General features: G+C 33.6%; 1 protein-coding gene across 8 annotated transcripts in view; it reads left to right on the top strand.

Moving 5' to 3' along the window:
• The window catches only part of LOC108032733 (techylectin-5B), a 405,968-nt gene that overhangs the window by 254,581 nt on the left and 132,905 nt on the right, over positions 1 to 18,482 (top strand). The gene's annotated exons all lie outside the window — the stretch shown is intronic.

Genomic DNA, 18,482 nt, shown 5'->3' with positions numbered 1-18,482 from the left:
TACCTTCTCCAATGTATACAGAAGAGGTCAATATGTGTGCTAGAAGCTATAACAAAAAATGTGTTGGATAAAGGTTATTGACCTTAACAAACTGCAATCAATTAATTAACATTGGGGAATAAAGAACTAACAAGAAAGAACGCTATAGTCCAGTGCCTCGACTATCACATCCCTGCTATTCAGCTTAAGGGAGAAAAAGGTAAATGAAGATATATAAGCAGCAAACGAAATCTTAGGGCGTCGTCACCTATCGGATATTTCACTAAGCCGTTTGTGGGCGATAGGTGATGATGAGACAAATACAATTGAGTTAAATTAAAATCATAAAAACTGTAGGCGCTACAGATTTTTGCGGATTGTGGGCGTTAGAGTGGGCATGACAAGTTTGACTGTTTTAGCTCTTATAGTTTCCGAGATCCTAGCATTCATACGGACAAACAGTTAGACAGACAGATGGACATGCTTACCTGTTACATATTTTAGACGAATGTACTATAACCTTTTAATATACGAGTAACTGGTATAAAAATTAGAGATAAATTTAAAGCTGCAAACTAATGATATTACGGAATTACCTTATTCGAAATTTAAATTATTTATTAAAAGTTATAGGATAAATCATTATTCAACCTTCAGTACTCTAAAGGCATCTATAGTTGAACGATTCAATATAACTATTAAAGAACTAATGTGGCTTGAATTTTGTTTCAATGAAAAATACAAGATGATAGATATGTATAAGCAATTAAAAAAATATATATAATATTAGAGTGCATAGAACTATAAAATTAAGTCCAAGTAATGTCAATTCTTTCCGAAATCTGCTTTCGCTGAAAAGTTTTTTTTTGCGTTCCAGCGGCAATAGTCGCCGCAATAAGTACAGAACAAATTGGGCTGCTGAGAAGTGAATACGCCAAGATTTATTTTCGTACTGATTTTATTGAGCATGGATCCGGGCTTATATGCATGATTTATGGTATCAAGGATATTTAAAAAAAGCTTTGAGTATCAAATTCACAAGTGTGGTTGAAAATGGCACTATACCTAGGACCAATTTTTTGGGATCGTTTTGTTCCTAAATAATATAAAATGTATTATACATTGCATGAAAATTCCTGCTACTATTTTATATGTACGACTTTTTATATATGTATGCTTTAAGAAAGAAACCGGGTTCCAACAAACTAACCTCCTTTGCAAAATATTATATTGGATATATATGTAAAGATACGTGCACTAAAAGACTGCTGCTCTTAAGATTACCAATTCACTTAAACACAAAAAACATATATACACTTGATTTAAATGTATGTCAATGCATTTTTGAATGCTTCCCACGTTTTTGATTTTCAGTTGTTTATGGTTATGCATAAGTTCACTTTAGCTTAGATTGATTCAAAGGACACGTTTACATTGCACCACCACTTTTTCGAAGTATGCTGTTGGTCACTAAGCTTCTGATCGTTTGAGGATTTCGAGTACTGCGGCCACAAGCATCCCCCTTGCGGTTGATATTCCCCTCTTCTTTGATTATAATGACGGCGATGGTTCGACACATGAAAATCTTTTGAGCTATAGGTGTCCTCCTTAAGGGCTACTGGATCCTGGTGGCTGATCCTGGAGGGAAAGGACTCCGTGGACGACTTCCCCTGGAAAGGTCGCCGTTCCTCGGAGCCGGCGGCTTCCGTCAGCAAGACACCAGAATGGATTCTCGCTTTTTATACCCTTGCAGAGGGTATAATAATTTCAGTCAGAAGTTTGTCCGTATGTCCGTCCGTTTCTATGCAAACTAGTCTCTCAGTTTTAAAGCTATCGGGCTGAAACTTTCCCAAAAGTCTTCTTTCTATTGCAGTAGATAAGTAGTAGATATATAAATCGGAACCAGCCGGATCGGACAACTATATCTTATAGCTCCCATAGGAACAATCGGGGAAAAATTAAAAAAAAATTATATCTTTCGTGTTTTTAAACATATACCTTTCTAAGCTTGGATATAAGATTTTTAAATTAGTTTTGAATTGCGATCGGAAAGTTAGTGGTAAAATAATATTGAAAAATTATATCTTCGGTATTTTTTAACTTTTAACCTTCTACGCTTGGAAATAACAATTTTTATTTGGCTTTAAATTTAGAATTAAATTTTATCATAATAGATCGAACGATAGAAAATTAGTAGGAAAACATGAAATAAAAATTATATCCTTTGTGCTTTTTAACATATAACCTTATAAGCTTGAAAATAACACTTTTTAATTAGTTCTGAATTTAGAATTAATTTTTATTAAAATCGGACGACTATATCATATAGCTGACATAGAAACGATCGGATAATTGGTGGGAAATAATGTGAAACAAATTATAGATTGGGGGCTTTTTGACATATTATCTTATAATATTGGGAATATACATTTTTGTATTTTTAAGAATTTTGAATTCAATTTAATAAAATTATCTATTATTTTTTATAACTGCAAGGGTATACAAACTTCGGCTTGCCGAAGTTAACTTCCTTTCTTGTATTCTAATCATCTAAGGTCTTTTGTGCCCTAGTAGAGCTTTTAATTAGCTGTCAGTTTGAAGCGGGTAAACTAGGTGTTCCCACCTACGGTTACTATATCTCGGTATCCAATATCTTTGGAGTCAACGGCCGGCTGTTGCACTTTGCCAGCTACCAGGGTATGGTTACCAGTAGGTCGATCGTGGCCGTTGTTCTGGCCACGCGACACCAGTAATTTACCGAATTGCAATTTCTTTTGACATTATTAGCCTAAGTGTGGTTGGTCAAATGCACCCCTCCCCTGACTTAAGATTCGTCGTTGAATCTATATGGAGGGCGTACGTAACAGGCCTGAAGTGATCGATGCGTATCGCATGGAATGACAAAAAGAAATCTGCGTACGACCATTGTTGTCTGTTGTTTATTTTTTTCTTAGGCGCCAATTGACGTGTGGCTTCGACCCACTCCTGTGATCAAGAGTCTCATGTTTTATCGGCATAGCTGTCCGGATAAAGTGTATTAATTTTTGTACTATAATTTAAGTATGGTGGCGCTGTGCATGTTTCTCGCGGTATTTTTCAACCAGCGGTCTATTCGGAGACCCTCCCTTTTGAATTCCGCTAACGAAGTTAATGGGGACGTTAGCAGCCAATTTCCCATCTGGAAGTTCATGCTGTCTTTCAAAAGATCGACAAAGTCATCTTCAGCGATTTTACGCTTCAGCTTGAAATGCAAGTTGTGCATATCCGAAACATAATCGCTAAAAGTTTCGTTCGGCCCCTGCCTGCGATCCATTAGTTCCTTGACTTTCATAAGGTCGCTCACGGTAGTGGAAAACGCGAGGTATAGAAATCCGAAATAGTTCCACTATAAATACTATTTTTTTTTTTCCACCTGTCGAATTAAATGGCCCCGCATTCATTCAGCACTCAATCAATTTGTTTGAAATTGACTGCTTAAATTAACATGTTCATGTCCTAAGAAAAATGAGCATAGATTCAGTGCTTTTTAAAGCACCCTTTTGTGCGCTTAATTAGGCAGAAGAAAAGGCACAGATTCGGCACAGATTGATTAGTTTAATATTATTTTTTCGATTTACCACGTGGACTTTGTTTTAATTGTGGTCGTTGGGGTGGGTACCTACCGCTTAAGGCAGCTCAATTTCTTAACACACCTCATGATATTTTATTTCGGCGCTGTGTTTCTTAAGAAACTTGTTTTTTTGATAATGTAAGTATAATTTAACTTGATTTTAGTTCCTTTTTTATAAATAAATGGTGTGAAAGACTTACGTATAATTGCTTTTTGTTTTATTAATTAAAAAACACTTGTTGCCAAGTTTTGGTCTAACTCCTTCAACTAGGTAAACGCAAATGCAAAAAACTAAAAAAGACGCGTGCCTTCCAGAAAAACAACAACAACGGTTTTATTTTATTTTATTGGCATGACCCGTTCGTCTATGCATGTTCCGTTGCACATGAAAGCAGGGTATTTATGGACATTTTCGCTATGCCAATCGTTATATAAAAATATAGTTTGAAAATGCACTTATTAATAAATTATTAACAATAAACTTATAAACTGAAATAAAAAAACAAGTATATTAAATTCCCACACAAATTATTTAAACTATTTGTATATATATTTACTAAAGCTAGTCACTTTAATTACTCGGCTTTTTGCCTTTACCCGCATTTTTCAGAGAAGACAGTTCGTGAGAGAGAGAGCAAAAAAAAAAATCTAGCAATAAAAAAAATCAGGTTTTAATTAGTTATCAGTTTAGAAAGTTGCAAACATTTATTTCTGTCTCTTGTTGCAAGAAGAAGAACACTTTTTCAGGGAGTAATAATCTGAGTTGTTTAGGAGTCTAATTTAATTAGCCATTTTAGGAAATTGTTTACATATATATATATATATCTAATTTTCGGTTCCTAGGAAGTCAGCACTCAATAAGATTTTAAGATTCTTTAACAGTTTTGTAATACTATTCATTTGTTTATTAATATGCACCATTTCTTGTTTTTCATTATAAAAACCAATATTTTTCACTCAAATTTTTTTCCTCCCCTGTGGTCTGCGGGAGACTTACCTGTATATATACAACTATAATATTGAAAATTGACTTTTTAATAAATTATTAATGATAAACTTATTAACTAAAAGAAAAAACAACGAACTAGTGTTGATGCTGACTAAGAATTTTAAAGATGTGTTTGAACAAACAAGACATGAACAAACTTTTAAAGTGGAAATTACGAATTTAGCCTGGAAAATTGCCCATGTTACTCCGAGTAGTTTAGCAACAGTTAGGATGTAAGATATTATTAAAAAATGTGAAGGCCTACCAATCGCATTCCGGATTTGGGTTTCATATTTTAACCCCAAAAATATAATTATTCCTTTAGTATATGAAATACTTACTTTACCATTCTTCGGTTCTGCGATATCACTTAAAGATTTTTTAAGATTTCTTCTGAACGCATCGAACAAGAAAAATGTGACAAGCTTATTAAAACGTTTTTATTCCACACATTATCTTTGGTCCTGTTTGCCAAATTTAGTAACTGTTAAAATGGGTCAGTTGAAACTGCAATGGGTCAGGCAGCAAGACGTCGTGCGAAGGCAAGTATTACGCGTTTGCTAACGGCGTCGCAAGATCCACGTGCTGGAACAAGATGGGAGCTTGATGAAAAACATGTGTCTTTGGATAGGCTCAACCACGTATGGAAGGAATTCGAATCCAGCTCAATGAGCGTTTGGCTGTGCAACAAGCCACGTTTTTGAGGGCAAACTCGACGGCAACTGTAATGCATAATGAACTGCCAAAAATCCACATCCAGCTGTTCAATAGCGACTACAAGAAGTGGCCAGCCTTTAATAACACATTCGAGAGCACGATCCATAGCAAGCAGCATTTGACAGCAATACAATACAAGCCGACTTGATTCGCCATATGCCAATAACGGATGCAGCTTACGAGGCTGCTTGGAGTTGCCTGATTGACCGCTACAATAGACCACGTCACAGACATTTGTCAACTTATCTTCGACCGCCAGAGCAGATGTTCAGTTCTGCACAAGGTGACGGTCTGGATGCAGCAGGTCAAACTAAAAGGGACTTCTGGATTATACACATAATTTTAGCGAAGGTCGGAGCTGAAACCCGCGGCAAATGGATCGAAGAAAGCCGGGATCTGAAATCTCCGTCTGTCGATGATATTCTCAAGTTTTTAGACTGACGTTGTGAGAAATTTTGTGGATGGTCCACAACATGGTAAGGCAAGGCGATCAACACACGCTTTAGTATCGATGCAAGCAACCTCTTGTGTGAATTGTAACTCCAAGGAGCACAAGATATACGCCTCCTCACAGTTTGCTGAATTGTCAGTCGAGCAGAGACGCACATTTGCTAAATAAAAATCCCTATGCCTTAACTGCCTTAAACATAGGCATGTGCCGCGAAAGTCACCGTGCTACGGTCATCATCAGCAATATTGCACCGCCACAAGTAGCTGCTGCAGCTGACTCCTTGTGTAACTAATCAACAACCGCAACACACCCACAAGGGCTTCGAAAGAGTGCATTGCCAAAAGCTCTGGTGTTTGTCAGAAACGCAAATGGATCGATCTTGACAGTGGTTCGGAACTGTCATACATCTCCGAGCGCTACGTTCGCCATTTCGACAATATTTGGATGGGTCATATCATCTACAGGCTGTTCATCTACAACAATGCAAAAAACTTTAAGGAACAGGTTTCAGAAACATTACAGGGATACATATACAAGATTCAGGGGTGTAGAACGCCGCCTAAAAAAAGTCCACAATCTGCACTTACAGTACGTGAAATTTATGCGGGATTATCTTCAGTTCCACGTGCGAGAATTATCGCCAGAAGACTTTGACAAACGGCCGAGCTTTTACTTGCCACATCACCCTGTTATCACCCAAAAGATACGTTTCGTATTTGGGGGTTCCTTCAACGACATGAATGAAAGGTCTTAAACGAAGCTCTGCACATTGGACACAGAACTCTACAAAATCTTTTCTTGATTTGCATGCGATTCAAAATGTTCAGGCTTGTCTTCTCAGCAGATATTGCCAAAATGTTAGATGTGACATCTTGAGATCTTCGCCTGCCACGGTTTGTCCGAAACAATAAAGATCACATCTACTTTGCCATTTTTTTGGTGCTGTTGTAGAGATTTTTAAGACTACTTCCGAACGCCTCGGACACCAAGGAAAATTTGACAAGCTTAATAAAAAAAAACTGTCCACTCAAAATCGAGAAAAAAAACGTTTTTACTATATTTTAAACCATTGTGGTTGATCTTTCATATTAGAACGAATCACTGAAAACTGGTTATATTGATGTGAGAATTTCAATAGAACTAAGGATACCAAAGTCATAAAAATACCCAAGCTTATTGTATCCTTATATATTGAAGTTGTAGTTGTTGTAGTTGTTGTGGTTGAATATAACACATTAAACGGACAAGTACAACAAGTTGAAAGATGATGAAAGATACTGTTTAGATTGATAATAATAATAATAATAATTGTATTCTAAAGGAAATTTAAATTGTGTTCAAAAAAAAATTTCAATTTTTTTAAATATAACCAACGCAACTTTGCTAAATACAAAATCTCGAAAGACTGAAATTTTGTTAACCAATAAAATTACAATATTTTTTGGAATGATGGAGAAAATTGATTTCTTCAAACTCGAAAGCTTTTAAGGACATTTACAAACGGAAAACCGATTATTTTTAAGGGTGTTGAATAGAAATTTTTGGTAAATTATTTTAGTTTTTTTATTTTAGTTTTTTGCGCTCAGATTGTAAATATCGAGGAAATGAGCTGTCCATCATTAAACAGGTTTAAATGAACTCGGTGTCCATATTGTCAAACACATCTTATGCGTTCAATATTTTAGCATTTCTTAAAAGTTGCACCCAAAAAAAAATTATTTTATTTACATAATTTTTAAGTTGCGTCTAGACGTGTAAAGGCCTACAAGAAAACAAAAATAATAAAATAAAATTTCATGGGGAAATTGAACAATTCTTCGAACTATTTAAAGGACAGATAATTAAACAGCACTTTCAATACCTTCTAAATACAAAAGATATGTTTATGAATCAATGTAGAATTGATCTGAAAACTACAGACTATAGCCAACAGTTCACATTTTGTAATACAAAATTAACTTTAAGAAGGTGTGTAAATTAAGTTTCTCACTAGTGATTTAATTAAAAAAATTTACTTTTATTTATTAATCACTTAATCACTTTTACAATTTTTTAATACGTCGAACTTAGTTAATTCACTGCTTTTTTACCTTTACTCGATTTGTACTACTGCTCGATTCGGATCTAAAAAACGGACTGCCTGATCTCTAGTTCAATGATCAATAATCAAACCTCGGTTTAAGAGAATTTATCCCCAAAAATTGATAAAGAGAATGGCTCAAGAGAGTCGGAAAATAGGATGATGCAATTTGCCAATTAAATTTGAAGTCCAATCTTGGCCGGAAATTGGTGTTTACATTAGCGGAGTTTTAGGGACCGCTTTGGGGATCTTTTTGTTTACGTTAACGGACTCGGGGCTCGCTTTGGGGATCTTTTGTTTACGTTAGCGGACTGGATGTTTACAGAATCCGTTTGATTTGGGCTGCGTGAAATTGATCTGGGTGGGAATGATTCGGAGGCCTGGTTCAAAGAAATAGCTGACCACGGGTTTATCTCGGGTCTGTCAGAGTTATTTGGAAATTGGCTCTCGGCTCAAAGTTGTTTATAAATTGGATAAGAGCCCCTAAATAATGTGTCATATAACTCCCCCCATTCTAAATTGAATCGTCCCGATTCATTGGAACTGATGGGTATATTGAATGTAATTGTTGGGTTAATTCGACAATGATATTTTCTTCTAGGATATTTTCATTGTCGGGTATATTATTTATTTCATTATCGGAAATATTGTTTTCTGGTTCAATTTCTATATGAATTTGCCATGGTTTGAATATTAAAAATGTTCTGAATTTGATTATAATCATAATAGTTAAATATATAAATGTGAATATGCTTAATATTAACGTAACTGGTATTTGAGTTTGTTTAATTTGAATAAATGGATTTAGTATGTTAATATAATCGAATGTAAGTTCCGAATCATTAGACATAATATATTCGGATACTAAAAAATCTGTATATTTTTGAGCTGTAATGTATTCCAATATCTTATAGTCTACATTGGTGTAGGAAATATTATTAATTTTAGTGGTGCCATTAAAATTTATTAAATACGACCCATTTAAATGAGTGTCATTAACTGTATTTTCTACATTTACAAAAATGGCTCCATCTTGGATTACATCTACATTTTTATTTTTTTCTCGGATTTTGATAAAAAAGGATTTTTTGCCATTTAGTAATCTAGTGAAACAAGTGCCTTCTGGGTTGAGAGTGCAATAATTATTAAATATTTCTGTCTTAAACTTAGACATTACATGGTACTTATTTCTACATTTTGCGACGTGATCATCAATTAATAATTTTCCATCATTATGTGAAATGGATCTTGAATTGTAAACGTCACAACGATCGGTAATAATAGGGTATTTTATGTAAATTATAATAAGATCTTGATGCAAAGCGATTTTAAATTCAGATATATCTAAAAGGTCTGTTATAACTACAGGTCTATCTTCGTGCTTATAAATTTCTAGTATATCATCATTGTTTAGAACTTTAGTATTAAATACATTATTTTTTTACACATCATCAAGTGTAATTGTGTCCATTAAATTCATATGATTGTAAGTAAGCAAACGCAGACGATATTTTCTAAGTGGAATTTCTTGATTTTTAAAGGCTGTTTTGAATTATTCAGACAAAGATTTTATCTCTTTAAATATTTTAGAATTAATAACGAATTGATCGTTATTATTTTGTATTAAATCATCGATTTTATTTTGGACTGTTATGAAATCATCATGATCTGGTGTTCCCGCTATCCATTTCCAAATGGTGCCTATTTCATTAATGCCTCTTTTTGATCTACTGGGTATAACTTGAAAGATAAGTATTTTGATAATTTCTAAATCGTGGGATATTTCCCAAAGAAAATTCTTGTTGTCGTGACCCTTTCTATAAAAACTTATATTAGTTATATGAAAAAAATCTGCGTGTGATTCATAAATAAGAACATCTTTGGTATCCTTGTAAAGAAGGAAATCATGGTTCGTGTAATCCATAATTTCGGATTTGGTTGTTGCCACCAGCAATAATAAGTACATTATTGAAATCATTATCTGTAATTTGAAACAAGTTATTTAATATTATCTTTATGAATCGTACGGTTTCTGCTATTTATAATAACTTTATTTGGGAGATTTTCCTTAAATACTTGTTTTTTATATCTAGAATTAAGCTCGTTGCTTTCCCCGTGTTTCTTTTCGTAAATTACCTCTCCTACGTGATAATTCTTATTTATTTATTTATTGTGAAAATGTAACATTTTCTCTTGGCTTGCGGCAATAATTTAGGAATATCATCGTGTTTGATTTTATTAAATAATATATCAAAAGGTCGATGATTGGTTATTGAATGAATTGTTAAATTATATTTTTGTGCTGCTCTAATTATAATTTCGGAATAATCAATTAAATTAAGCTCATCTTTAATGCAGCGAGCAATTTCTGTTAAGGTAGAGTGTGCCCTTTCTATTTGTCCGTTAGACGTACTATGTCGAGGATCTGCAAAGAATAATAATAGATATCTCATTTCTTTGTGCAAAAGATTGTTGCTTAAACTGGTTTAAGGGTTTCTTGTATTACATTCTCAAAACTACTCTCTGCAGAATGCTGAGTATTTTGATCTGAGACCGATTCATTACTTTCCGTTAAGTTATTTATTTGAATCCTAGATAAAGCGTCCGCAACAGCATTTGTTGCTCCTGGCTTGTAAATAATTTTGGGTAAATAGCTTTCAATAAAGGAATACCACCTTTTCATCCCAATAATTGGATTTTTTTTGAGAAATGGAAAATGAAAGAGGTTGATGATCGGTATAGATATCGATGTTGTTAACCCCATATAAGTAATTTCGAAGATTTTTAAAAGTCCATACAATGGCTAAAAGTTCCTTTTTATTGGTTGCGTATAATTGTTCGGTTTTTGTCAGAGTTTTTGAAAAAAATGTAATTGGTTTTCCTTCCTGAGAAAGAACGGCACCAATTACTAAGTCAGCTGCGTCCGTTGTTAGAGTGAATTTTTTATTATAGTCTGGTTGTACTAGTTCTACTTGTGCAACTAAATTTTCTTTGAGCTCGTTAAGAGCTCTTACAGCTGAATCATCAAGCTGTATTAAAGTTTTACGTGATTCCTTTTTTGATACTTTGCCGTTTTGGCCTTTTAAATATTTTGTTAAAGGTTTAGCTATCTTTCCGTAATTTTGCACAAATTTTCTGTAATATCCCATAAGGCCTAGGAAGCTTCTAAGCTCTCGAATATTTTTAGGTATCGGATATTTTACGATATTGGAATTTTTTTCGGGATCGGTTTTTATCACATTGTGGGAAACAACGTAACCGAGAAAATTGGTCTCTAATTTGAAGAACTTTGATTTTTCAATTGAAATTTTCATGTTTGCGTTCAGCAAAATTTTTATAATCGGAACTAAATCTTTGTAATGTTGTTCAATTGTTTTTGAAAATATAATTATGTCATCCATATAAACGTGTATAAGCCCACTAGTTCTCTTAAAATATCATCCATCACTCGTTGGAGTGAAGTTTTCTGAATGTCTAGTTCATTCATGAGAATCTGATGAAATCCAGATTTCAAGTCAATTGTTGAAAAGTATTTGGCTTTCCCAAGATTTAATAAAATCACTGAAGGGTCCTGCATTGGATATCTATCTGTTTTTGTATTTTCATTAAGTTTTTAATAATCAATTACGTCTGAGTCTGAGTCTGAGTTTTGGAGTTCCATCTTCATTGAAACCCTTTTTTGGTACTACTAGTACTGGTGAATTATAAGGACTTCTACTTGGCTTTATAATTTCTTCATTTGACATTCAATTTATTTCAGAATTCACAAAATCTGATTGAGCATAAGGGTATTATTTGCTGTAAATGGCCCTATCATTTACGGTGTTTATTTCCCCGTGGTTATCTGTCCGAAATGGACTCTGCATATTTATTTTTGAATGCTCTTCATTGATAATATTTAATATTTCGTTCTTCAGATCTTTTCTTTGACCTGCAGACGATATTTTTATGTTGTTTATTTTTTGACTGTCGGATAGTGCAACGACGGCGTGTTCAGAATTTTTAAATTCCAAACTTTTATTTTTGTCGGATTTTTTAACGACAGCGCGTTCACGATTTTTAATTTCCAAACTTTTGTTTTTGTCGGATATTTCAACGACGGCGTGTTCGGAATTTTTGAATTCCAAACTTTTATTTTTGTCGGATTTTTCAACGACGGCGTGTTCAGGATTTGTATATCCCAAACTATATTCGCTTTGAATACCCATTTCCGATTCCGATCTGATTTGAAGTTTTCCATCAAAGTATTTTTTTAATATAAATTCTTTTAATGGAACAATGGTGTTTTCTTCTGTTAAAGAATGTTGGTTTAATATGTTTCCGTTATCATAATTTAATTTTTCTTCTATTCCATTATATTTAATTACTCCCTTAGCTGTATCAATTACCGCTCCTATTTTTATAATAGGTTATAGCCGACCCGTAAATCTGAGTCTAGCCCATCTATTTCATAAAAAGTATATCGCGTATCAAAAATAGTTATCATATGATAATATTTAATTATTGAATATCCATTCACTGTAGATACTCTTTTGTACATTGGAAGCTCGTTCTTATTTTTATAAATTCCTGTTTTTATATAACACGAGGTTGCCCCAGTGTCAATTAATATTTTTAATTTTTTATTTATTTTTGGATCTTTTCTAATTAAGTAGGGTAAGCCTACTCCTGACTTTTGTCTAAAAAATGGTTCTCCTCAATGTTATTTAATCTCATCGTCTTAGTAGCCGGTTGGTTAACAGTTCCAGTTGGTACCATTTTATTTTGGGCTTGGCCTTGCTGAGTGTTCTGGGTCTCAAATTTTTTTGTTTGATCCCACTTGTTCTGATTATAATTATTATTTTGATATTTATTATAGCCTTGATTATAGCCGTTATAAGCCTTATTCTGAACCTGGATAGACTCGTCTACCTCCATTGGTTCCGGGTTATTTTGTGGCTGCCTATAGGTGTTCCACTGTTTTTGTTGGATATTTTTAAATCTACCCTGGTTCCAAGAATTATTTTTATTCTGATTACAATAACCGTAAGTATTTTTGTTCTGGTAGTTGTCATGATTAAACCTTAAATTATTATTGTTTCGCTGGTTAGTGTAACTATTGTTTTGCTGTCTTGTCCTGTGGTTGAAATGCGTTTGTCCATTTCCACTAGAGTTTGGCTCGCTATGTTTTCTCTGAGTAGTAGAGAAACTATTTGCGAATAGAGCCCTCATGTTGTTGCTTTCCAATTCCTGAACTATGACCATTGCATTTGGTAGGTCAGGTGGATTCATTGAGAAAATAGTGTTTGAAATTTGGCCGTTGAGGCCGGTAATGAAAACTCTAAGAGCTGTCTTCCTATGTTTCTCATTCATTTCCGCTGTTATAGGTTTGTTTCTACCGTAGGTCATAACAGTTTTATTGATTAGCAGAGTTAATTTTCTATTAACTGAACCATAATAATCCATTATGGATAATTTTCCCTGGCTCAATACACTTAATTCCTGTTCAATAATGTGAATTGGTCGATTGTCGCTAAAGACGAAGTCAAGTTTTGCCATTATGGCATCGAAATTTAATACAGTACCGTTATGGGTTAAGGCGTCGTTTGCCATTCCTGTTAGTTTGTTTCGTAATATAGATAAGGCAAAATAAAATCTTTCACTCCCTCTGGCATATTGCCCCATGGCTACTTCTGCCGATTCTCTCCAGCTTACATATTTATCCTCTTCACCTATATATTCCCTAACAGATTTGATAATCTCATAAGATGTGTCGCATTTTGTATTCGGATCTACAATCTCTGTCTGATAATCCTCAACCGTTTTAATTTTGTGAGAAAGCTGCGATCTTAAGTTAACGATCTCCTCCTTTAATGGATTTAATTCAAGATTTACAATTTGCTTAATTAAATCCCCTATATTTAACATTGTGTTGTTTGTTATTGCCTGATGGCTTGTATTTTCTTGTGGATTCATGTGGAGTCTTTTATTTGCTCCAGTCTGGCTTGTTGAAGGTTCTGACATTTTGAGAACTTTTTCGAAATTAGAAATTAACTCTTCCACTTTGTATATTTATATTTCCTTTCTTACAAATTTTTATAAAATAATAATAATAAAAAATGTATGATAATAAAAAAAATAGTATCGCTCACGAATCGTCCTTATTTTTTTTCTTCTCGTTGTTAATTTTCCTGTTGGGGCCTTATCCTGAATGATGATCCTGATTGGGGTCGTCCTACTTTTTTGTTTTTAGATTTTGTCTCGGGGTCTTCCTTCTTCAATTAGGTCTTCCTTCTTTTCCAATATTTGGCGAGGGATTGCCCTTCAGCCTGTTTTCTTAGAATGTCTTTGTTGTTGATTTTGAAGATTTTTTTAAATTGTTTTTCACAATGTTTATTTTATATTTTTTTTTTTGATGAAAAATTTTGTTGTCGCTTTTCGATTTTTATATTGTCCGAGCAGTGAATATATGTTACGATCACTATTTTGTAGTTTGAGATTTTAAGGATTATTTCATTAATTAATTTCCACCTTAGTTTTTTTGATCAACACAAACTTTTTATTCATTCGTCGGTTGTATAAGGTTTTTTTTGGCCGCGCTAAATTCCTTTTTATACTTTAAAATTTTTTAATCGCACGGCCCCACGTTGGGCGCCAACTAAGTTTCTCACTAGTGATTTAATTAAAAAAATTTATTTTTATTTATTAATCACTTAATCACTACTAAAATTTTTTGATACGTCGAACTTAGTTAATTCACTGCTCGTTTACTTTTACTCGATTTGTACTACTGCTCGATTCGGATCTCAAAAACGGACTGCCTGATCTCTAGTTCAATGATCAATAATCAAACCTCGGCTTAAGAGAATTTATCCCCAAAAATTGATAAAGAGAACGGCTCAAGCGAGTCGGAAAATAGGATGATGCAATTTGCCAATTAAATTTGAAGTCCAATCTTGGCCGGAAATTGGTGTTTACATTAGCGGAGTTTTAAGGACCGCTTTGGGGATTTTTTTGTTTACGTTAACGGACTCGGGGCTCGCTTTGGGGATCTTTTGTTAACGTTAGCGGACTGGATGTTTACAGCATCCGTTTGATTTGGGCTGCGTGAAATTGATCTGGGTGGGAATGATTCGGAGGCCTGGTTGAAAGAAATAGCTGACTACGGGTTTATCTCGGGTCTGTCAGAGTTATTTGGAAATTGGCTCTCGGCTCAAAGTTGTTTATAAATTGGGTAAGAGCCCCTAAATAATGTGTCATATAACTTATATGCCTCTTTTGTTCAAATCGCTGGAACGGAGCCAGAAAATTAATTTCAATATATAACAAATCATGTTCTGACTTTTTATTCCAAGTTTAAATTACAGGTTTACATGTGCGTTGTCGCGCGGTGATTGCAACCCCTGTATGGGACGTGTCAGAGATAGGCAGTTAGTGATCTTCTCAACGAGCCTGACCTTCTGACTTGTGCGAGCTCTTTTATTGCGGTCAGGTGATGGTTTTGGTTTGCTCTGGGTAATATTTTTATGACCTTTTGTGGAAAGGAGAGAATCCTTCTGTAGTAACTACTAATATATCTTATTAAGCATCAGAGGGACAATTCTTACGTTATATACACTACCTTTATTTTAACGCTATTGAAATATTTATATAATTATATAAAAAGATAAACATATTAATATGTTCTTCCTACTTTATTCTCAAGTATTACATAGTTTGAATATGTATTTTAATAAATCTAGTGAAGACATGTTGTTATCTCATTTGACGTGAAGCCAGTGGTTGGCTATACAAAAATTGGAAATCAATGTATGGGATTTGAGTATAAGGTCACTGGATGTCTGAACAAGAAAATAGCTCTGTATTTAACTGAAGAAGACGACAAAGGTGTTTGGATATCTCTACCAATAATTTATGTAAAGACATTTTCTACAAAGTCATCATTTAGAAATTAATAAGAGAATGGAATAACTCATATGGTACATAAAAAAAGATATGAACAGATATAGTTGTCCTCAAAAATTAATTAATTTCAATGTCAAAATAAAAATGAAACAATTGACAATTTAAGCTCTCAACAATTGTCAAAGAATCCAGTACATCATTCAAGATCAAAACACATAGATATATCTTTGTAAGAGATATAGTTAAGGAAGGGCAGATTATTTTGAAGTATTTTTCAACTAAACAGATGATTGCAGATATATTAACAAAGAACCTTCAGAAACAAAAACATTGTGAGCTTACTAAAAAGTTAAGTTTGTATTAAAATATAAAATGAGAGATGACATTGAAGAAGAGTATCGAAACTATGGTAACAACACTGTAACCTCTGACATTTAATATGTATCGTTAGTCCGTTTTTCAGTTACTATAAGTATCGAATAAAGGCATTCCGTTTATATATACTCAACCAAGCCGGACGTTTTTTTACTCAGGCGGAAAAACATCAATAGATTTTAAAAACTAAAATAACATATTTTTCTGTGGATATTGTCCATATGAATCAAACAATTTTGCTGACCTACGTCTAACAAAATAAAATGCAATCCAATGAGTTCCATGTTGATCTGAAGCTTCGGTACTCGCAATCATTAGTTAGACATACTTCAAACAAGTTTTTGGTAATCTATCCGAAGTAAAACTCCAATCAAAATAGATTTTGTCTTGGAATACTTAGAAAGCAGATTTACTTAACCACGTTTCTTGCAGCAGTTCTTTTCGAAATGAGTATCAGATCCACAATATTTACAATAAATAAATTGTGTGTATCCATTTTTGCGGGAATCATTTTCAAAATTTCTCTTAAAAGAATCCAGAATCAAGTGCCGTATTTTTAAGAAAGTAACTGATAAACGTAGGATTATCCCTATAATAGTTATAACTTTGCATTTAAAGCAGTTCAAATTTAAAAGGTTGTACACACACCATCAAAACAATAAATATCCGAATGTAAGTTAAGTCCCGACGCTATATCATTATATGATAACAAAGCTTAACATTAGTACATGAGAATGTGTTATGATATATATGTTTTGAAACAGCATTCTTGAATATAACCCTCTGAGTCCTACCATTCAAGTAACATGAAATCCAAGTTAATAGATTACCAGGAAACCCAAGCTGATCTAATTTAAATAAAAGAAGTGAGTGGTTAATACAATGTTATATAAAATGTCAGTCTGCACTTTTTTCCTTAATCCATTTATTACAATAGATGACAATTCAAGAAGGTTGGTGGTCGATTTTCGCTTAACAAAACCATGCTGACACTGTGATATAAGCGAAAAACATAAATGTTGAAAATGAGAAGTGATAATACGTTCAAAAGCTTTAGGAATTGTCGAAAATTTAGAAATTCCTCTATAATTTTGGGCATCCGCCTTCGAACCTTTTTTATGGAGTGCAATAATAAAAGAGTCCTTCCAGATAGAAGGAAAAACTGATGTAGAAATAGGTAAATTAAAAAGTTTAAAAATCGGTTTACAAATGGTTGACGCACAAAACTTAAGCACACATCCAGGAAGTCCATATGGACCTGGAGAATAAGTTGGCGTTGTTGTTGCTAAATCTCTTAAGAGAGAGCTTTCGGTGAATACAGTTACAATTACAATGTGCCCCATTTAAGGGATTAAGGTAGTTAGAATTTGACCAAGCTGTCGAACTATAAGTAGTTTGGAAAAACTCAGCAAATAAATCAAAAATTTTAGAATCCGTCGCTGCCTTCATTGAGTTTAGAAGTACCGATGAAGACAATGCCGATGCCTTACGCTTGGCATTAACAGAGTTGTAAAACTTTTTCGGATCGGTTTAAAAATTCAAATTTACATCGATTTAGATTCATAGAATAGGAATGACTGTTGAGAACATTAAAATCCGTTTTTAAGTCTTTGAAGCGCATTGGTAAACCAAGGAGGCCTGTTTAGGTTTGAATGGTATGCATTCATTAAAAAACGTATTTAACACTGTGGCACTTTCAATCTCTGTACAATTGTACAAGTATTTCCAATTATAATGAGAAATCATATCGTTAACTTTATTATAGTCACATTGCATTGTTTGTTTTCGTAACATCTCATTTTAGTTGGAGAAACTAAAGGAGAGAGGGCATCAGAGCAGGGCAGGCAAATTGTCAGTTCCATAGTTCGATGATTGAGTGATTTCTTCAAGACTTATGTATAAAATATCTCCAGCTGAACAATCCAATCCATTTTTTTTGGTACGGATGCTGCTGTTTAAGAGCTCCATTATCTATTTTTTTATGATATAAAAAAAAATGAGATATAACGTTTCTAGAAGGCATGAACGCCAGCTTCTTTACAAAAATCTACTATAATGTTTGAATTACGATCGACTGTGTACATGATTGGTAAGACTAGAAAATAATTACAGTTTATTTAAAGTAATCTTACCTAAAAACTCTCGAAAGCAACAGGACCATGAAGTTCATAACATAAAATTGAAATGCGACATGTACACTTCTCGAAAAATTTTGCCCATGGTTTGGATGCATTAAAGTAAAAATAATTTTCGATGGATTTGACAAAGACGGATGGATGCAACTGCTTACGTATTAGAAATTCATTCATTTGGGACAAGACCAGTATAAGTTCTTGATACCTGATACAATTATTGATCTTGCATTCCATAAAATGTAACTTTAGAGTTAGGAAATCAA

This window comes from Drosophila biarmipes, unplaced genomic scaffold, assembly GCF_025231255.1.
Source record: "Drosophila biarmipes strain raj3 unplaced genomic scaffold, RU_DBia_V1.1 ptg000004l, whole genome shotgun sequence".
In the NCBI taxonomy this organism is placed as follows: Eukaryota; Metazoa; Arthropoda; class Insecta; order Diptera; family Drosophilidae; genus Drosophila; species Drosophila biarmipes.
The sequence above is the reverse complement of the archived record's forward strand: the minus strand, read 5'-3'. Positions and strand labels throughout refer to the sequence as shown.